This window comes from Cibotium barometz, chromosome 36 (assembly GCF_041138505.1).
Source record: "Cibotium barometz isolate CiBa-2024 chromosome 36, ASM4113850v1, whole genome shotgun sequence".
Lineage (NCBI taxonomy): Eukaryota > Viridiplantae > Streptophyta > Polypodiopsida > Cyatheales > Cibotiaceae > Cibotium > Cibotium barometz.
This window is the reverse complement of record NC_141081.1, coordinates 40,883,265-40,907,172: the sequence shown is the minus strand read 5'-3', so window position 1 is coordinate 40,907,172 and position 23,908 is coordinate 40,883,265.

Genomic DNA, 23,908 nt, shown 5'->3' with positions numbered 1-23,908 from the left:
TGCTATCTCTACAATGTGCCTATTTTTCCACTCAGCAACTCCATTGTGTTGCGGAGTGTATCTACATGTAAATTGTCTCTAAATGCCATTCTTCCGCAAAAGATCAGAGAACTCATTGGAGAAGTACTCTCCCCCTCCATTTGACCTTAGGAACTTCATATTGTCTGCTTTTCAGCCACTTTGAAATTCTAAAAATGAGTGAAAACTTCACTCTTTTTCTTCATGAAATATACCCACACTTTCCTTGTGTGGCCATCAATGAATGTTACATAGTACTTGCAACCACCCATAGACGTAGTTTTTACAGGGCCCCATACATCTGAATGCACAAAATCTAGTACATTCCTACTCACATTTTTATCATGTGGAAATACATGCTTTGTCTTCTTTCCAAATTGATATGCTTCACATACTTTCTTCATACCATCACCCTTAAACTTAGGCAGCCCTATCATAATTTCTTTAGTGCATAGACTTCATTCTTTGCACATTTACATGCCCAATTCTCTTGTATCAAATGTTTGTATCTGCAACAACTGTTGAACCCTGTGCAAACATTGTAGCTTTCACTTCATGCATATTTACATCTACTATAAACATTATACCCACTCTATTGCCTTTTGCAACCAACCTGCACTTGTCTTTAAAGTCTTTAACATAACAACCATTAGGGTTAAAGCGCACTTGCAAAAACCTTGCTCAATCATAACAAAAGCCAAATTCTTTGTAATATTTGGAATGTGAAGTACATCTCTACAAGATACTTCAACTTACCATTCTACATAGACAATGGAACATTTCCAACATGGTCAACTGTATAAGTAGTATCATCCCTTGTTTCAACAAAACCTAGCTTTTCAAGATTTTTCATATCCTTGAACCACTCGCCAGTCATGTGGTTTAAAGCACCTAAATCCACATACCATACATCATCATTGCCTGCGGATACATCATTTTTGGACATAGCAATAAGCCCAAGTCACATAACAAACAACCTTTCATTGTCCTCATCATTACTTTGGCTAGAGGACATATAATTATATTTCTGCACTCTTTCACTTCTCATGTCACTTTGATTCTTATAAAAATCTGCCTGCACATGCCCAGATTTGCCACCCCCACGATAGAAATAGCCTTGCGTATCATTTTACTGCCTTTTCTAATTTCCATGACCTCCTTGACTTCCACGTGTGTGTTGTTGTTGTGATTCATGGGACTACTATTACTGACCACACCACCTTGGCCATGGCCTCGGCCTCGGCCTCTACCTCCTCCTCTACTCGCACTTATATAGAAGGCATGTTGCTCCAAACTGCCTTTGTTTTTTGAAGATTGGTCTTCACCCAAAATCTTTTCTTCAATGCTCAGCATTGACACCAAATTTGTAAAGTTGTTCTCTGGAGTCTGAATAGATGTCTTGATTGCCTTGTATTGTGACCCGAGCCCATGTAGACATACTTCCACTTTATCATCATCAACAACAGAAACACCAATAGATGCAAGGGATTCCTCAATGCACTTGATCTTCAAGGCATAATCATTCACATACATGTTTTTCTTCTCCACAGTATGAAGCTCATTCTTCAACTAAATCTTTCGTGCCTTGGTGTTAGTTTCATACAACTTCACCAAGGCATCCATGCATCCTTGGGTGACTTGGCATCCTGTATATGCCCAATCATAGTCTCTTGTATGCTAATAGAAAGCCAATACATGAATTTTCTTTCTCCCTGATTCCAATCCTTGTATTCTTTTACATCTCTAGCAATTGGATTAATCTCTGGTTACTCTGGTGCCTCCTTATGTTCACCTTCAATGTAGTCTCTCAATGTAGTCCCAATAGCTTTTTCCCATCAGATAATTTATCAATATAAACCTCCAAGCATGGAAGTTGTTCTTGTCAAGCTTCTCTACAACAATCTAGTTAGTTCCATCATTCGACATCTTGTCTGCAACACAAACTCACCAAAAACAACACTCTTGTTTGTCCTACATAAACTATTGTATTCTTTGGAGAGCGGTACTATACTGCACTCAAACTATCACAACCAACTTGCATACATAAACCCAATAACACATGTAAGACCTCTTTGCAATACACATAGTGTCTTCATAACCAAATGCCCTTCCTGTAGTTCCAAAAATTGAATTCTACTAAGAATCAAAACTTACCCGTAGTGCTCGTCTCGCAAACACGTGCGAGAACTGAAAAACGGAGATCAAGATGCGCGCACCACGAAACACATTTTTGGCCACCAAAACTTAGTCCAAAGGACAATATAGCCTCCATTTTGCTCCGCTCCTGCAAATATAGCTCCTCAATCCGAGTTCATTTGTTGGTGCCTCCCAAAGAGCTCCCGACTAGGGTCTAGTAGCCAACACAAAGGGGAAAGAGTAGGTGATGCTCTTACCCTCGTACCACTTCATGTGCTTCTCTTTCTTGCTGATCAACTTCTTAGCATGAACCCGGATTTGATACCATGAAAAGATGTAGGAAGGAAGAGAGCTTAAGCTCTTACAAGCACACACACATACACACACTCACACAAACCCTACAAGAAAACACACAAGATGAGAGGCTGAAAAGTGTTCTTCTTCCTCTTCTCAACAGAAAGGTTCTACCAAAAGATAAGGGAAATACAACATAAGTACTAAAGTACTATGTACATGTGGTCCATAATGTGAACATGCTAAGTGAGTGAGCTGGCAAGATAAGTATGCCATAACTCAGTGGTGGACTAGTAGTAGCTAGTGTAGTCCAGCTATAGAATCATCGGCAAAGATCTATCATGTCAGCATCCTACCAAACATGCCAGTGATGTAAGTGGCAGAAACAGCCACCTAGGTATATCATAAGTTTCAATTCGTGTTGATCTTGGAATCTCAACATAGATTCTTACCCACCACTAGATGGGGAGATATGGCTCTATGGCCATATATCTATACCTTGAGCAACCCACGCTAACATGAGATATGACCCACCTCTAATTAACTATTTAGCTTGCCCTATCTCTCTACCATAATCCATTAAAGTAAGGGGGAGACAAGGTCTTGGGTCTGTCCAAATGCTATGGATTAATGGCCATATCTCTATGCCATGTTCTACCCACCTCTAACACCTTGAGTAAGATTTAAAGTCCATTATCTGGTTTTGAAGCAATATTTCACTAATGTATGAGGAGATATTTCTCCTTGAGTTATATCTTCAAATGATATTGCTCTTGGGACATATCTCTATACCTTGATCTACACACCTCTTAAAAAGATATGGACCTATAGAAATTTCCCCAATGCAAAAGGGCTAAATACCTTTAGAAGCCACGCGATAGGCTATAAGCATAATTGGTGGTTCTAAAGCCATATTTGTTCTAGCATGTTAAGAGATTTTTCCTAGTGCCATTTAATCCACATCTTGAGCTTCTCACCTCTAAAAATGATATGGTCCTGGTGTCATTTATTCAAATCCATCTCTATAGACATGATCTACCAATCTCTAGATGATATAATATTATGGCTCTATAGATATTTCTTATGACTACCTGACTTGAGCTAGGCATTGAACCCAGTCTCAAGGCCATATCATGAAATGATATGGCTATAGGGTCATATCTCCATAGCCAAGAGAGATATGGCCCCATGCCCATATCTTCAAACAATTATTGAAATGGCCTCTAGGCCAAAACTTAAAACATTTCTCTATACCCATGATTGCCAACAAGGGGGATGACTTTTTGGCTCCTAACCCACAATACATTAGACATGGCACGCTTGTTATTATTAGTTTCAAAAGAGGGACATCAATACAGTGGTTGGGTGGTTGGTTAACGGTTGTGGATTGGTGGATTCCTACAATAAATTTCAGTTATGTTCAAGTTACGATAGTTAAAGTAAGTCACAGCAGGGAGATTCGTGTTCTATGGGAAAGAATCAACAGTTGTGTGCCTCGCTGGAGGGAAAAAAAGCGATGATCTCTATGAACCAAGTGCAAGTCGCTTCCTTGATTCGGCCATGTGACCTACGGGTTCGGTTAGAATAGAAAGGATAGTTAAGGCCCTTGACCCCATTAGATAAATTTTTTGTTAGAAGATTTTCCTGAAGGAATCGCCCGTGCTTTGTGGGTGAGGAAAGTTTTTATAGTCTCGATTTCGGAAGAATCGTTGGACTAGTCCCTTGCCCCCGAACATTCGTGGGCGAGGCCCCGAGTGGGAAGCTCTGCCTTGCACAAGAGGTTGCTACTCCATTGCTAGCACTCTAGAGTTCGGAGGGTAGGGGTCTCACACTCCAAAAGACACTGTCTTCGTAATATGCCATCAACCTTTTGGTGTCATGCCACATATTCCTCAAACTCATGGTGAAAAAACTTGATTTCCTCAATCTAGGACATCTTTGCACGGTAGTCATTATCATTATTATGATCCCATGCAAGACATTTTGCCTCTTCAACTGTGAGAGCAGCATAGATTTTGTAATCTACAATGCTGCAAGTAAGGACTATTTGGATTTTCCTTTAATAGTTCCCTCCTAGCTTCAATAGAGTGTGAGCCCCCAATGACATAATAGTTATAATTCTGACATTTTGGCATTTTAAGGCTATTTTTATTGGGACAATCTTGGGGGTCTACCAAAACAATAAATGGAACCACTGTGGCATGGGGACTTACCTTCATTTTCTTCTTAAGATTATTGACATGTACTGTGTGAGGTTCTCTAATCTCAATTGATCTTCTACCAGATGGTGTATCAACAGGTGGTCGATGTATCTTTTCCATTGGCAAGTTTAAAATCCTACCATTGAGCACAAGTTTTTGCTGTTTAATTATCTCCCTTATTTTATTTTGTTGAGTTGGGAGTGCACTTGTGCCAAGCTCACCACCAGGAGTGATGATGTCAAGCTCCTCATTGTCATCTGAAGATACAAAATCCTCCTCGCTTGACAAATTGATGTTTTTATGAGATGTCCTCTCATCTCGAGAGCTTGTAGACAAAGAAGTCCTTTCAACTTCTCTCTATTTCCCTCCTTTCCCATGAGAGTCAAGTGCAGAAGACCTTAGAGGCTCTTGAGGGGTGACCTCTAGGCTAGCAACATTAGAGGCTGCAGTAGTTGGAGTCAAGAAAGGTCCTAAGCTCACTAACAAATTATCATTTTTTTTCCAATGCACAAGTTAGTTGCATAGGATGACAAAGACCCACTTGAAGATTATTTTGGCTCACTAGAAACTCTCTATTGTTATTTGTATCATCAACAATAAAAGAAACAACATCATCTCTCTCTTTCCCTATATAATCCACCTTTAACACTTTGCCACAAGACTTTTGACCTCTGAGAAGATTACCCTTGCCAGAGTGCCTAGCAATGATGAAAAAAATACCACCATCGACCCCAAAAAGACTCCACTCATGTTGAAGATAAGCAAGAGTTTTAATTGATGTACCTGCTGAGAGTTGAGGTCTATCTTTTGGTGCATTTATAAAACCATGATGAGTTCTTCCTGGGGGTACATAATAAGTTGTTGTCTTTGTCCTAGCTCTCACTAAAATAGACATAGGTTCACCCTCCTTCTGATTCTCTTCTTCATCTTCATCAACAAAGGATGGTAATGAAGCTATAAACCTCTTTTGGGTGAAGGCTTCAGTTGTCGCACTACCCCGAGGAGGAAAAGTGGCAATGGTCCCTAAACCTGGTCAAGTTTGAGTTTGTATTTATTTCTCTACAATAGTATCCAACATTGTGTTGGTATGCTTGACACCTGTAGCACCATCTCTCTTCTCATGTTGTTGTGAAGCCTCCACTTGTTGGAAAGAGGGATCTTTTCCCAGGTAAAGTAGCAGCTTGGGCTTCCTTTGCAGTTTTTTTAGAATGTTCCTTTCTTACCTTCTTTGCAGCTTGTATTTGAGGAGGTGAATCAAATTCAGGAGCCTCAATGGCGGGCCTCTTAGAGGACTTCTTCATCTCATCACCCCTACTTTATAGATAAAAAGAAATAGATTCACCAAAATAATTATTAGTTGGTTCAATCAATCAAATCTTTTAAAAAAAATCAATAAGGTGGAGCTAACCATTAAAGTGAGCAACAACAAGGCTATCACAAGCAGTTCAAGAACAAAAATATGCAGGAAATAGAGCAAAACAAGCTTCTTTAAGATAAGAAAAGGAAATCAGAAGACATTAAAAGTAAAACAAAAATTATTCTACTTCTATATGATTAAAAAAGAAGAAGAATTTAAGAATGAATTAAGAAATAAACTAATTATTGTAGAAAAAAGGTAACAAGCAGGAGAACATTGAAAGAGGACTTACGTTGTTGTAAAGTGGTATGGAAAACCAAAGGGAGAGATGAGAAGGGATGAACTTGTGGGCCTAGATTTTGATACAGCACATCGATATGGTTGCCAGATCATTGAGGGTAGAGGAGAAGGAATAAGAATAATTGTCAAAATGCACGGTCCTTTTAGGAGAAGATTGTGTGTAGATTACTCTCAACCTTCAGTTTACATGCGAACTCGATGCACTGCATCAAGTTCATGGGGAATTGCATGCATTATAATGGAATCAAATAAAAGAAAAACTAAAAAAGTTTGAATGAAGAAGAAGATCTCACCTTAGATGAATGTTGTCTTCTCTTTTGTCCACCATATTTCTGTCAACAAATTTCAGTAGTCACAGTGGGGTATAGAAAACGTAGAGAAGTGGCATAGCATGAAATCAAGCAAAGATATTGCCCGCTGTGTAGAAAAAGGGATAGCAAGAAGATATGCACGCAAGCGATAAAGTGCCCAAGGAGAAAGCGATGGTTTTTTTGGGATGAAGTGCTTTTATGGCAATTTTACTAGTAAAAAAAAGAGACTTTTGAATTATTACATCATGCTTACTATTTTTGGCATGCTTATGTAAGCAAAGTTGATGCACCACATCAACTTCTCCACACAAACTCAATGTCGTGCATCGAGTTTGTGGTAAACTTGATGCATAACATTGAGTTTTCATGGAGAAGTTGATACAATGCATCAACTTTATGTAAGAAACTATGCTTTTTTGGGCTCACAGTCACTATATGAGTACTAATTACACTGTCGAATAGGTGGAAAAACCAATGAGGTTTTACTAAAAAAATGGCCTACCCCCATACCCCCTAAGAAAGGGGCTTGCCCCCCCTTCACCCCCTGGCTATGCACCCTATCGGGTGCCTATAAGTTGTTGGTCTAGCTTCACAAGGTGACAGTGCCTGTGGATATAGCTCTTCTATGGTTAAGTTTAGAAATAACTTGCCGCACATACATGTAACCTAACTAACATTGTGCTAGCTTAATAAAAAACCATCTCATATGAATTCCCTAAAAAATAAAGAGTTCTTGCATTGCATCAACTTCTCTACAAAAACTTGATGTTGTGCATCAACTCGATGCATAACATCAAGTTTGTGAGAAAAAGTTTATACAACTTTGCATAATGGTTTTTAAAGTTGATGCAACACATCAACTTTTGATGTTGTGCATCAAGTCGATGCATAACATCAAGTTTGTGTGAAAAAGTTGATACGGTGCATCAACTTTGTTGTTGATGCAATGCACCAACTTTGCATACACAAAAAAGTTTTCAAAAGTGGATGCATGTCATCAAATTTTCCACACCAACTACATGTTGTGTATCAACTCAATGCATAGCATCAAGTCTATGTGGAAAAGTTGATGCAATGCATCCACTTTTAAAACTTTGTTGTGTATGAAAAATTGATGCATTACATCAACTTTGCCACACAAATTAGATGTTGTGCATCACGTTGATGCACAAAATCAAGTTTGTGTGGCAAAGTTGATGGAATGCAACATCTTTGTACACATAAACAAAATTTCTTAAAGTTGATACACTACATCAACTTTGCTACATAAACTTGATGTTCTATATCAACTCAATAAAAAACATCAAGTTTGCGTGGAAAAATTGATACAATGCATCAACTTTGCATACATTGTTTTATTCACAAAGTTGATAAAATGCATTAACTTTGCATTAATAAACAAAACTTCTTAAAATTGATGCATTGCATCAACTTTGTCAAGTCACCTTAATGCTGTGCATCTACTTAAAGTTGATACATTTGCGAAGCCACCTTGATGTTGTGCATTTTCTTAAAGTTGATACATTGCATCAACTTTGCCAAGCCACCTTGATGTTGTGCATCAACTTGATACAAAACGTCAACTGTTTATACAGAAACTTAATACAAAACATCAACTGATGCAATGCATTAACTTTTATACATAAATATTTTTTTTAAAAGTATACATTGCATCAACTTTGCATACACAAACAGAGTCAACTTAATGTTGTGTGTATCAACTCGATGCACAGCATCAAGATTCTATGCCAAAGTTGATGCAATGTATCAACTTTGTGTACACAAACAATTTTTAAAAATTATGTGCTACTCTCCTAACATATAAAAAACACTAAAACTGTGTCCATTCTTTGTGGGAACTTTCTTTTAAGAAAAATACTTTAGAAAATTTATTTATCTTTTAAGATTTATTTCAAATTAGTGGTTGTTATTTAAATTTTGTTCATTGGTAGATATAAGTACATTCTATAATAGTTTTTCTAACATCTAAGTTAAAACATCCTATAAGTTCAAACAAATATTAAGAATGTTATGTTACCACAAATAAAGCTTTTAATTAATAAGAAGAAAAAGAAATCTTTATGGAATCTTTCTAAGGATAGAGATTTTGTGTACCTTACCATGGTTGGACTTGAAAGTGTGATTTGCTCTCCTTGTTACTTTTCTTCTTGTGTGCCCAAATAGTGCTCTCTCTCTCTTTCTTTATATCTCTCTCTCACAATGCGAGGTGACCAAATGACCCTCTCAACTTCTTATGTAGCCTCATAGTTCCAAAAATAGTAGTTATTTAGTGTTTTAATTCTAGGGTTTCTTAATCAAGTCTCACCTTAATTATGTATTAAGTTTAATGACTTTCTATATGATGGCCACATGGGCTATTAGGTTCTCATTTCTCATTTGTTAGCCAAGGAGAAAGACATGAGGAGAGACATTCCGTTGGTCATTTCCCCTACACAAGTGGGTGGGAGCTCATCCCCTACCACCACATCACATTCAAAGGGTCTCTCATTCTTATCCTATTCATTGTCTCCTAGGGTTTGAAAATTTGAAAATAGAGATAGAGAAGTGGACACTCCAAGCCATGGGCAATCACCAGAATTATCTTTTACATCATATGAAGCTAGGAGCATAGGAAGAAGTCCCTACTTTGCTTCTCCAAGTAAAGCCTCCACACCACAACAAGCAACAAATGATGGTAGTGATGAACATGATGCCTTGGATACCATTGAGCAGTTGACATCATCTCCAATGTATTGAGGTAAGACCCTACCACATGGATTGAAGCAAAAAGCATTCTTCTTGTGTGCAGATAGACAATTAAGGGATGTAGTTAAAACAAAATGTTGCAAGCAAGAATGTCTAGCAAAGTTTGGGTTGCAAAAGTTAAAGGCATTACGAACACGCTATTTTGAAATGAGCAGTGGAGAGAAAGATGCACTTCTTAGTCGTCTGCTAATACATTGTTTGCATGGAAAATTTGAATATAGCCTTGGCTTTGATTTGGTATTATGTAGGATAGCCTTTAAGGTTGCTTTGAGTCTTGGAAACGTCTTGAGAGAGTGAAGTGCAAGACCAAAAAATGGGGCAGACCAAAGTCGTCAGATCCTTTATTATCCATAAGTCCAACGACGAAAAATGCTTTAACATGGCTTCATTGTTATTTTAAGTATCATGTAGAATGTATGCCGACAACAGGAAGGTTTAACTTATCTAACAATTTTACAAGGTCAAAGGTATTCCCATTGTATAGAGATGCTATGACAACTAAACAAGAGAAGTATACAAGCTACTCTTATTTTACCAGGATTTGGAAAACCTTCTTTGCCAACGTGACTATCCCATGAAAAGTTTGAATGGGTGTGTGCACTGTGTGTGCAAAGCTAAAGACAAGAAGAAAGGTTGCAAGTGATCCAGATGAGCTAAGGATAGTCAAGGATGCTTTGAGAATTCAGAGGGAAGAGCAAGCAAATGAAAGAAGGAAGGCAATGGATCATAGAGGAAAGTGTTTTGCATCTCTAGAAAAGTATCTTGGGCTAGTTATTGATGGAATAGACCAGAAAAAAACTTGCTTGCCTCACTTTGCTAGGCTGCCTAAGGACATTACAGAGAAGACACACTTGTGCAAATGCATTTGGTTGGTTTCCTTGTATACAATGCTCAAGTTCACCCAAGGGCTTTTTTCACATATCCAAATATCCATAATGATCCAAATCTAGCCGTCACAATCATTCATCATGTGATATCTAATTGGGAAGGTGCATTGCCAAGCATATTATATTTACAGCTAGATAACATTGCAAGACAGAATAAGAATCAAATAGTTCTTGGATACCTAAGCATGTTGGTTTCCTTAGGGGTGTTTAAGAAAGTGAAAGTGAATTTTCTACTTGTGGGTCACACTCATGACCACATTGATCAAATGTTTAGCACATTTTCAAAAACATTATCTCTCCACAATGCATTTACTTTGCCGACCATGATGACACTTATAGAGAAAGCTTACACACCAAAGCCAATGGTAGAGCATTTGAAGGAGACAATGGATTTCAAGTTTTTTGTTAATCATTAGGAATTTTTTGAGGTAATTTTTGGGCCTTGTAAGGAAGTTTGACCGGAATATTCCCTCCAAAAAGGGGGGGCACTGGATAAAATTTTTGCAAACGAACTCCAAATTTGTCGGACCTCGCATATTTAGATTCTACTCTTCAAAAGCTATCCATTGATATATAACACGATAGGGTTCGGAGAAGGGACAAGATAGATACCTAGAAGATTCCTTTTTGCCTGGGGAAGATTCATGTTACCTTGTGCAGGCCCCTGTCAATTCCTTTGAAACGAAATGTCTCATCTGACTGATCAATCGGTTTTGTTCAATCGTATTTGTATGTTACTACCGTAACATACAGATAGTGATCTGCTATAAAATGGACCCTAATGTGATAGATAGTCTTTGACTGGAAAAACCAGCCATCTTTTTCGAGTTTATCGACAGTCTTCCTGTCGATAAACTCGTTTTTTTTTTTCTTTTTTTTCCGTTTACTTCTACCAGAACGAATAGATTTGAATCTAATCGCTCGGGGCTGTTCATGTCTTATCCAATTTGTGTATTCTCCTCGGTGCTTTATACCCAGGGCTGCATCAAAGGTTGTGGTTTCTTCTTTCTCGTATCCATATCTTTGAATGTTACATGCATGTATGTGGGTAGACACCTTAGGCGATGATAATATAACATCATGCCTCTATCACTAGGGCCTTGATTCATGTCGAATTGTAGCTGATCATCATCATATCCATCATATCTCTCTTTAGGTTGATCTATTAGGACCACGATCAATTTCAGAAATCATACACTGGCGACAATGGCAAGATCCGGGATGTAAGCTTCCTCTCTCCAGCTTTTGAGATGTAAAGATGTAAGAACCTCCCCTTAAGTCTCTTGTAATCATCCCTCTTCAAAGTGGGAAAAAGATCTTGTTTGACCTTGTTTTGGTCTAGAGAGAGAAAATATTCTAGAGAGAGATAATATAATTTTGAAATATTTTTGGATAAGTCTTTTCTTCCAGACAATAGGAAGTGATCCCCTAAAAGAGAATTTTAATCAGAAAGTCCTGAGTTGCATTAGAATTGGATGGTGGGTGAACCAAGGAGTCCCCAAGTTCAAAGTTCTAAGCTTTATTAAATTCTTTTGAATTTAAAAATGTGATATCCTTATTCATTAAGGTTGGAGAATAAAAATAAAAGAAAAATGGAAAAATCTGGAAATATCTATAAGAAAATAATAAAAAAAGACTCACATGAGGTGAACTTCGTTCATGAATTATGAGTTTTCAGATATTTTAGGAGACTTTTTGGAGGTTTTGTGACACCTCAAGAGAGGGAAAACCCTCCATCAAGGAGGCACCTAGAAATCACATCAAGGAGGCATTTTTTAATTCAAAAATATCATAAAGTGGCTAGATATTTCATCTCTCCTCTCTCCTCTTCCAAACTAGATCAAAAAGTGGGCAAAACTAGACTAAAAATTGTCCAAAATGGATCAAACTAAAGCTTGAAGCCTCTAGATCCCAGTTGGGCTTGGTTGGTGGCCTCCCTCACCTATAAATAGACCCCCATTCCTTTGTATTTTCATCTTAGAGTAATTCTATACTAGTGTAATTTTCAATTTAGTGTATTTTCCTCTTCCCTCTTCATTGGCCCTCCAATTGTGAAGCTTTGGTGCTTCACTAAACCTTTTCTTTCTTGAAGATTACCCTTTTCCCTTGGTGGCCAAGCCTTTTCCTTGAGGGCTACACAACTTTTGCAAGGTAAAGAATCAAGCAAACCAAGGGTAAGCCTAAACAATGATGTTTATGCTCTCTTTTTTATATTAATCTTCTTCCTAATCTCCCTCATGCTTGGGAAGCATTTTATTTTGTGGTTTTTCTCTAAAAACCATGCTTTTCTTAATTTATGATGAACTAATGTTTATGTTTAAGCTTAGAGTTATGCATAAACTAACTTTTATATTAAAAGTGGAATTTTAAGCATTATCATTTCATAGAAAATGCGAGGAAACTATAGCAAAAATTTTATCATTAGAAAATGAAGGTTTATTCATAAATTTGATTTTATGCTAAAAGTGTAATTTTGAGCATTCTCAATTTATAGAAAATGTGGGGAAGCTATGGTAAAATTTTATCATTAGAAAATGAAGGTTTATGTATAAATTAATTTTAATACTAAAAGTGAAATTTTGAGTATTTTTATTTTATAGAAAATGTGGGGAACCTATGGCAAAATTATATCATTAGAAAATGAAGGTTTATGTATAAATTAATTTTTATACTAAAAGTGAAATTTTGAGTATTTTCATTTTATAGAAAATACGGGAAAACTATGGTAAATTTTTATCATTAGAATATGAGTTTATGCATAAAATAAATTTTATGCTAAAAGTGGAGTTTTAAGCATTCTCAATTTATAGAAAATGTGGGGAAGCTATGGCAAAACTTATATCATTAAAAAATGAATTTATGCATAATAATTTCTATGCTAAAAGTGGAATTTTAAGCATTATCATCTCATAGAAAATGCGAGGAAGCTATGGTAAAATTTTTATCATTAGGAAATGAATTTACGCATAATAAATTTTATGCTAAAAGTGGAGTTTTGAGCATTATTCATTTGCCAGAAAAATAAAGGAGGTTATGCATAAATTTTCCTAGATTCATTCAATTTATGAGAAATTATGGAAATGATTATGAATATAATTCATTTAGATAAAAATGAATTAGTGTGTGTGCATAAATGTTTATGCTGAAAGAGGAAATATGGGTATAACTGATTTTGTAAATCCCATGAGATCGTATGCATAAATATTTTATTCAAAAAGAGGATCATTGAGCATATTTTATTTTGGAAAAATTGAGAAAAGAATGGGAAAATATTCATAGGAATGCATTGAGAAAACATGGATAAATTTTAATCAGAAAGAGGAATCACAAACATATTAACTCTTGGAATTATGAAGAGAAAGAGGAATCACAAACTTATTAACTCTTGGAATTATGAAGTATATGTCTAGACTCTCGAGAAATGGAATCTTAAGTGATGGAAAAAGGGATTTCCCAAAAAAAGACCAGAAACATGCTTAGTTGGATGAATGTAAATACTTGTGACGACTGACTTATTCCTAGATTCCCTGCTGGGAAAGGAATATGAAATTCTTGAAAGGATCGAGGATCCAAAAGTGAATGAAAATTTAGACTTAATTGAATTGAGTCAAACAAAATTTGTCTTTAACTAAGCTAAGTAAATGGCTGAGATTTAGAAGCTCTGTCAGTATGAAAAGTAGAGTAACTATACACTTAACCTAGAACAAAAATTCTAATAACTAGATCAAGGAAAGTTGATAATCAAACCTGATTTGTTCAAAACAAAAAGAGACCATCTTGTTTATGAAAATTAGAGTGATGTGTGGGATGTGGGGAATGATGTGGAGTAATGTGAAGTGATGTGTGGGATGTATAGAATGATGTGGAGTAATGTGAGGTGATGTGTGGGATGTATGGAATGATGTGAAGTTATGAGAAGTGATGTGTGGGATGTGGGGAATGATGTGGAGTAATGTGAAGTGATGTGTGGGATGTGTGGAGTGATGTGGATTGATGTGGATGATCTAAATGAATGTGGGAATGATGTGGTTGATGACGATAGATGAGTGGATTGATGTGGATTGAAGTGATTGATAAAGATTGATGTGAGGATTGATGTGGATTGATGTGGGATGTGGATTGATGTGATTAATGTGGATTGATGTGTGGAGTGATGTGGATTGATGTGGGATGATGTGGATGAATGTGGGAATGATGCGGGATGATGAGAACGAATGTGGAAATGACGTGGAATGATGTGAATGAATGTGGGAATGATGTGAATGAATGTGGGAATGATGTGGGATGATGTGAATAAATGTGGGAATGATGAGAAATAATGTGGAAAGATGGGAATTTTGCTTGGAAAACTGTATTTGTATATGAAACTTGTTTTTTTAAAGATTATTTTACGACAAGATTGTTGGGAAGCATTTTGACTATCGTATGGAATGAGGTCGTGGGGGACCTAAGTGAAAAATGTTGCAACAGCTAACGAAGAGTCAAAGAAGGACGTCTCGCGTGGCAAGGTTAGGTCTTAACTAGCCTCGGTTCGAGCCGCCTCGGTTCGGTTAAAGTGGTGAGCTTCCGGTACGGTGGATGAGGGACCAAGGAAGTGGCCTATGAGTGAAGCGCTAGGTCACCTGTGAAGGAACCTAGAGGGTGCTGAGCATATGGTGCTCGGGCTGTGGGAGTCGCCCAAGATACCCACGCATGTGTCAAGGAAGAAAATGAGTTGGAGTTGTTTTCTGAACACGGGCATGGATCTGGTTGATTGGCCTTGCTGGTCTTCAACGGATGAGTTCATGGACCTTGCTGGTTGATCTAGCTGATCTTCAATGAAGAGTCCATATGGTTTTTATGTGATTATACTACTAGGTACTATGGACTAGGAACTGTTGAAAAGGCCCCTGAGTGAGCAGGTGGTGAGCGTTTTGCTAATGATGCCATAGGTACGCTGAGAAAGGAATGAATGGAATATGGATTTTATGGAAAAATCTTGATTATATTCCTGGGTACTATGGGCTAGGAACTATTGAAAAGTGAAAAGATGTAGGGGAGAAGAGAGCTTGAGCTCTTGCAAGTACACACACACTCACAAAATCCTAAAAGAGAACACACAAGGTGACAGGCTGAAAATCTTCTTCTTCTTCACACAACACTCAACACACCATATACAAGGATAATAGTACACACCATATGAAAAGGTACTCAACCAAATACATACTAGGGTTCTCTATAGTGTGAACCCAACTAAATGAGCTGGCGCTATAACTATACCAGTCTCTAGAATGGCTTTCACACAGCTTGTCATCCCACTAGCTGCATATCACCCATGATCTCACCAACCATGCCAGTGGTGTAAGTGTGGGGCCTATCCCCCAGGTGGGTCATCAGTGTCCACTGCCTCACTAGATGAGCTCGATATCTCAACACTCCCCCTCGAGCTCAACTCCATCTCATGTACACCAAGCGAAGCCCGCCAAGGCTTGTTGACTAGCTTGGAGCTACTGAGTAACCTGCAGCATTTCCTCTTTGTGTGTGTTCATCAAGTTCTGCATCTCCAAGGTTTTGGTGTTGATGGTCTCATTTAGTGCCCATTTATTTGTTCTCTTTCTTGTTGAAGTTGGAGCACTCTTTGATCATCATCCTTAAGGGCTACGGATATTGATTTCAAGTTACTTTGAAGTTCTTCTTCCTTAGCCTAGAATTTATTTTGGAACTCTTGTAGTAGCTGTTGAGCCTGGATGCTTGCTTGTTCCTTGTTGTGTGCCACTTCTCTTTGAATCTGTTCTTTTGCTTGCTCCAGTTGTGCTTTCAAGTCTGTATTTTTCTTAATTATTTGTACCAAGGTTTGGCTGAGAACAAGATTATTACTTTTGAGTGTTTGATATAGCCGTCTCCTTGCTCCCCGGAAGCCTTTAAGCTTTTTAAGATTACATCTCTGTGTATTGCTTCTATTGCTATTAAATGCTCTTGGAGTGTTTGAACTTGGTGCTCTTCTTCTAGCAATTTTTCCTGTTGAGTGGCTCTCTCTGTATGCAACTCAGTGGATGGAGGTGTATCTGATATGGTTGAATTCCAAAGAGGGGAAAGGTTTTTGAAAATTAATTGTGCTAGGTTTGGAGGTGGGGTTTGTTGATGTGTCTTTGCTGCCGTCCCCACTGGAGGTGCTGATAAACTAAAACTAGTTGCTTCCCACTGCCCCAATAATTCCGAGTAAGATGCTATCTCTTGGGCTAGCTCGGCCTCTAGTCTTTGTGTTCCCTCTGCAACATCCGGAATCATTCCCTTCATCTTCCTTTCAGTCTTCTTCTTTCTGCCTTTCTTGAGCTCCTTCATGAGTTCCTTTGTGTCCTTCAAGAAGGCTTGCCCTTCTTGCAACTCTTTAGAGGTAAGTGGTGGTGGTATTATCTGTGCTGCCTATTGCATCTGTTCTTCTTGTTCTGGATCTCGAAGAGGCTACTATGCTATATGATTCAGCACCTTTGTCATCAAGTATGGATTGCATACCTTTGACTGGTGTGCCTTCAGATAGTTCTCCATTTCTCTATGGATGTACCATGCCCAATCATCCTCTTTTTCTTCTCATGTACTTTGGCTATTCTGTTAAAGGGAACCCTGTTATACCTGTCCACTGGCTTTACTTGCATTATGAGAGACATGTCTCTGTAGGATTTTTTTGTCACCTCATCTCTGATGTTATCATACTCAGCCCCGTTGGAGTTGTAAGAACTTTTCTTCAGCATGGCGTCTAGGGGCATCTTCTTGTAATTGTGAGAGTGTATTTTAAGAGGTGGTGGTAACTATAGAGTATCCCGTATTAAATCTTCTGAGAGTAGAGTAAAATTATCCTAGAGGAATGGCTCGTGCTTTTCTGGCGAGGGAAGTTTTTCGGGTTCGGTTTTGGAAGAACCGATGGATTAGTCTCTTGTCCGGATATACGTGGGCGAGGCCCCGAGAGTGAGGGACCCTGCCCCATGCAAGAAGTGCTACTTCCACTGCTAGCACCCCAGAATTTGTTGCGCTGAGGGGACAGGGATGAGAGAAGGAAGAAGCTAGATCCTAAGGCAAAAAAGTTCATTTTTGTTGGGTATGCATAGGATTGCAAGGCATATAAATGTTACAATCCACATACTAGGCAAGTGCTTATTTCACGAGATGTGGTGTTTAATGAACTTGCTAGTTGGTACAAGGCAAAGGATGAGGGTGTCATTGATTCCATTGATGCTGATGTGCATGTGAACTTGCCATAAACAAGTTCTATTTCTATGTCTAGGCCATCAGAGTCTGAGAGTAGCACTATACGTCCATGGTCAGGACGCTTGAGACATGATAGTGTGAGCACTGGGAGTAGTGCTATGGATAAAGGGAAAAATAAGGTTGAAGGAATTGGCATTATAGGTTATGAGTCGTCAAGTTCAGAAAGTTTGGATGAGGAACTTGGCATACTAGTTTAACACACACCAGCAGGTGCAAGGCAGGATAGATATGTGCCTCCACATGCTAGAGTGACAGGTGTTCAAAGTGTTCTGCATGCATTACAGAGATCCCAAAGGGTCAGGTATCCAGTTGACAGGTTGACATTTTGTGACTTTGCTATGCATTACGCATATATGACCTCTTTGGTGAAGCATGTGGAACCTACATGCTATGCAGAAGCTATTGGGAAGCATGTATGGGAGAAGGCAATGGATGTTGAGATGGACGCATTGGTCCATATTGAAACTTGGGATTTGGTTGCCTTACCCCACAAGGTAAGAATCTCATTGGTTGCAAATGGGTTTATAAGGTGAAATGCAAATCAGACGGTTCCATTGAGCGCCATAAAGCACGGTCGGTAGCTAAGGGTTATGCACAAACCTAAGGCTTGGACTATGATGAAACATTTAGTCCAGCTGCAAAGATGGGAACAGTGAGAGCAGTCATTGCTATGGCTGCATCAAATGGTTGGGAAATGCATCAAATGGATGTGAAAATTGCATTTCTAAATGGTGATTTACAAGAGGAAGTTTATATGGCACAGCCAGAAGGATATGTACACCCGCCGAGGTACCCCATTCATGTATGCAGGTTAAAGAAAGCATTATATGGTTTGAAGCAAGCACCTCGTGCTTAGAGTGATAAGATAAGACGATATCTTATCTCCATTGGATTTCAGGTTTCTTCAGCAGATTCTTCACTCTATGTGAAGAAAAGAGATCATGGGATTGTCTTGCTTGTCATCTATGTGGATGACTTGATTGTCACAGGAGATCATGCTACAGATGTTATGCATGTCAAGAAGGCATTGAGTGGGCAGTTTGATATGAAAGACCTGGGTGAATTGAGATATTTTCTTAGGATTGAAGTGATCAAAGACCATGCAGGAACATGGTTAGTGCAACGCCAATATGCATTGGATATGTTGGCAAGATATGGGATGAGAGGGTGTAAGCCAATGAGTATACCTTTGGAGCATAATATGAAGCTGCAGGCTGATTTTGGTGAAGAGTTGGATGATCCATCTATGTATAGAAAGATGGTTGGCAGTCTTATTTACATGACTATCACACGACCGGATCTAAGTTATGCTATGGGGCTAGTAAGCCAATTTATGCAAAGCCCCAAAAAACCTCATTTGGATGCAGTGAGACACATTATGCACTATGTAAAGACCACTGCACATTATGGTCTTCTTTATGAGCATGGTAAAGGCTTGGACGGACACAATTACACAGACGTAGATTGGGCAGGTAGCTCCTAACAGGAGGTCCACTAGTGGTTATGCCTTTACATTTGGAAGTGCAGTGGTGGTGAGTTGGAGCAGTAATAAGAAGCAACCTATTGTTACTTTATCCAGTACTACACAGAGGCTGAATACAGGGGTGCAACCATAGTTGCATGTGAAGGAGTATGGTTAAAGAGTCTCTTGGATGATTTAGGTGAGCCTATTGATGGCAAGGTTGTCATTCATTGTGACAACATGAGCAACATACAGTTGGCCAGGAATCTGGTCTTTCATTGCAGACCAAACATATAGAGGTCCACTATCATTTTGTCAGAGAGAAAGTGTGGATGGTACAGTGGATTTGCAGTATGTGAAGACTGAAGAGAAGGTAGCCAACATCTTTACAAAGCCCACTTAGCAGGGAGAAGTTTGAGTACTTCCGTACTATGTTGGGAGTACATGGGATGAGTTTGAGGGGGAGTGTTGAGAGCTTTGATAGCCCAAGCTCATCTACATCTTTATCTATGGTAGTACATCATGAGCTTGAGAGGGGCTGTTAAGATTCAAGCTCGATGATGACAGCTTGTGCCAACTGCACTATGTGCTGGCATATTAGTAGTAGCATGTGTGAGATATAAATGACTGCATTCAACTGGTCATAGTTGTGTGGATAGTAGCTAGGGTTAGCAGTGTGGACACAACACAAGTAGTGTGTTGTAGCTTTTGGATTAATGGCTTTATGCATTGTGTGAGATGGGATATGGCTTCCCTCTATGGCTAGGGTTTGACTAATACATTAGGGTTTACTCTTATGTGTGTGTGTGTCCTCTCTCCCTCTACTTGTTTTTCATCATAAAAGTCATACGACGAGCATTGCATTAATAGATACAGGATCAAGTCATAATTTGATCTCTTTATGCGACATGTGTAGCTCTAAACAAACCACACCTTGAGGCCACCAATGCACAAGTATGAAGTGTGCACTTGTCAACTACTACGAAAGCTAAGGGATCTGTAAGTGTTAATGTTTCCATAAAAAATAATCCCTTTGTTGGAAAGGTGTTTGTTATGCGTGCAGGATCTATGGAAGAAGAAACAATCCTGGGTCGATTTTGGATTTGCACCAATAATTATAATATCTAATGGGAAAAGAGAATGGCACAACTGAATGAGAGCAACAATGTCATTTTCGTGCCCTTATGGAGCCCAATAAATAAAGGGAAGTAAGCTATGATTGATGGTATGGAAACACCAAGGGCGGTAATAGCTCAAGACATCAACCCCACAATCCATATGCAAAAAAAAAAGCCAAAGTCACCAGGTACTCAGCAGTGGGTGCCTAAGGATCAACTCAAAAACCAGCTATACAATGATGTGAAGGGAGTGATTAACGAATCAAGGAAAAAAGTTTAAATTACAAATAAGAGACATAGAGATGGCCTTCAAATGTTAGCCGGTAGTATTCCAAACGAAGCCGCACTCCACAAGGCACTTGTAAGCAATGGATTTGAAAGGAATTGCTAGCGGCACAAGGCTATTATCAGGGAAATACAACAATATGGGTGCCCAAATCCCACCTAAAGCCCATCGTTGCAAATACCTTCAAAAACAGAGAAAGGGATAGTAAGAGCAACCAAAACCAAATCCCGCCTAAAAAAAATACCAAGAATACACAAACATTGGTGTGGAGAAAGAAGCCAATTCAATAGGATGAACTAAAGATAGCAAACCCACGACTTGTACCCACCACAATAGAGGAGCTAGGCAATGTTATTGAGAAGAAAAAAGAAAAGGTGAAACAAATGGACACAGATACAAATCCCAATCAACAAGATGCAGCAGTAGAGGCACTCTTCAATTGGATGGAGGGAAAGATCAAGCACTCTCACACGGAGTTAAAACGATTGCAAAAATAACAAATGCTCAGAAGTTCCAAAGTACCACCTTGGTTCCCATGGCAATAAACAAATAGAAGTACAAAGGTATCCATTACTCAAAAGCGGATACAAGATAAAAATGGGTTAAAATGAAAAATGATCATTCACTTCATTCAACCAACTTTTGATTGCATAATTGAGTGTTTGATCATGAAAGGAATGTAGGGTATCAACCTTGCATGCACCCTATACAAAATAGTTGTGAACTGGTTCCAAATAGTTCAAGTCATGAAACAGTCCAAAGAGTTCACGCCGTGAACCGGTTCTCAATGGTTCATGTTGTGAAACGGTCACTTTTTCTTCGACCAATCATGGGAGGCCACATGGCAGACTTCATGAAGGCAGCCACTCAGTCTGACGGCCGTGCCATAAAATCAAAATTCTTTCCTTTTTTGTGCACTCTACGTTTGTCATTCTGCATCATGTGTGATCCCCGAGCTTGCATCTCCATGCCTTCGATTTTTGACTGGTCATCTGCCTGCGCAATCGACGTATCCAAGTTAAGGTGGGAGCTTGTGCCTTGCCTTCGTGTTTTCTTTCCATTTTTTTGGCTCTTTTCTTCTTGAACATAATCGAAACTGCATGATAGGAAAGTCATACAAGTACAAGATTTTATTTAATTGCATGAGTGTGTTTGATTGCTTTCCTTATCTGCATAAACCTACATTCTCATCATTTCACAAAACCCCGCAATCACATTTGTAACTCACACCCTGCACTCTCACGGTTCTACATTTTCACAAAATCTAATCACTGCATATGAGTGTTTGCATTCTGATTTCTTTGCCAACCACTTCGGCCTCTTTGTCTCCCCCTGCTGGCCTCTTCCACCTATGTATGATTGCTGTTGCTGTGAATCATTGGACTGTTGTTGTCCAGAATTCTGATTTCCTTGTCGCCCACCACCTTGGACTCGACCATGACCTCTACCTCTGCCTCTACCTGAATTGGAGTAGAAGGCCTATTCTGATGTGTTCTTGCTTTGTGAACAATAGTCCTTACCTAAAGACTTTTCTTCTATCATGAAGTCCTGAAAGTTAGGAATATTCTCCCTGACTATAACGGAGGTCTTGAATGGCTTTTACTCTTTGCTAAGCCCATTCAAATAGCACTTACCAAGTCATCATCTTCCATCGATACATTGATAGAACCAAGGAATTCAATAATGCCCTTGATCTTTAAATCATACTCATTGATTGACATGCTTTTCTTTTCCACAATATGCAGCTCTTGCTGCAATTGTCTTACCTTTGTGTTGGTCTAGAACATCTGCAGGTTTTGTCACGCAACTACTGGAGTGTTAGCATCCTGTATGTGTTTTATCATCATGTCTGTGACACTAATTGAAAGCCAATACATGACTTTTTTTGCACCCTGGTTCCAATCCTTGAATGCCTTTATGTCTGCTGGAGTGGCATTCTCTTCAGATAACTTAGGAGGCTCCTCATTGTCTCCTTGGTTCCAATCCTTGAATGCCTTTATGTCTGCTGGAGTGGCATTCTCTTCAGATAACTTAGGAGGCTCCTCATTGTCTCCTTTGACATAGTCCCAAAATCCTTTACCCACCATAAGGAAATTAGTCATTCTGAACTTCCAGGCATGGAATTTGTTTTTGTCTAGCTTCTCACTGATAATATGGATGATTCCTTCACCAGACATATTTTCCTGTTGCAACAATAAAAAAACTACAACAGACAATTTCTGTATGCAACTTGTAACACATCAGTATCTTTTGTGACTACTACAGTGGTACTTCAACACAACTTATAGGTCACCATATTTGACCAAAGTACATGTACATACAACCAATGTCAACAATACATGTGCAAACACAGTCTGCACTCCCAAAAGCATTGTTGCACTGCAATAACTAGATTTCGACTAGAGACAGTTCTCAACCAAAACTTCTCGAAACTATCAAAAAAGACCTTGTAGTGATAACAGAGCCCGAGACACTCCTAAAATGAGATTCTTGTTGAAAACCTATCGTACAAAGTACTACATACCACACATGCGCCTCCAATCCTGCAAAGAAAGCTCCTCAATCGGAGATGTGTAGCTCTCGGAGCTATCGAGGGGTGTTGTACCTAAACAAAGAAAGGAAAAGAGATGGTGATGCTCTTACTCGTAACCGCTTTCTTTCTTGCTTGTTCTTGCCTCTTTCTTGCCTCCTTAGCTCTCACACGAATCAGAGCTCTGATACCATAAAGAGAATGTGGGGGAGAGAGAGAGCTTGAGATCCTTGCAAAGCTTGCGATCCTTGCAAAAAGCAAACACACAAACACACACAAGAGAGTTCAAGACACAAGAGAGATGTATGGCTGAATTTTTTTCTATCTTCTTCTCTTCTCTACAACCATATAACTAAAAGATAAGAGTACATACATAAAGGGAAAGTACTCTCGTACAACATACATAGTGGTCGGTCTATAGTGTGAACCCGACTATATGATCTGGTTCTATATCTATTGTTGAGATATCGAGCTCATCTAGTGAGGCGGTGGACATTGACGACCCGCCTGGGGGATAGGCCCCACACTTATACCACTGGCATGGTTGGTGAGATCTTGGGTGATATGCGGCCAGTGGGATGACAGGCTGTGTGACAGCCATTCTAGAGACTGGCATAGTTATAGCGCCAGCTCGTTTAGTTGGGTTCACACTACAGAGAACCCTTGTATGTATTGGTTGAGTACCTTTCATATTATGTGTACTCTTATCTTTGTATATGGTGTGTTGAGTATTGAGTGAAGAAGAAGAAGATTTTCAGCCTCTCACCTTGTGTGTTCTCTATTAGGTTTTTGTGAGTGTGTGTGTGCTTGCAAGAGCTCAAGCTCTCTTCCCCCCTGCATCTTTTCATGGTATCAGAGCATAGTTCATGCTAAGGGCTGAGCTGCAAGCAAGAGAACCACAGGAAGCGGTACGAGGGTAAGAGCTTCAACTACTCTTCCCCCTATTTGTGTTGGTGACTACACCCTTGTCGGGAGCTCTACGGGAGGCACCGACAAACGA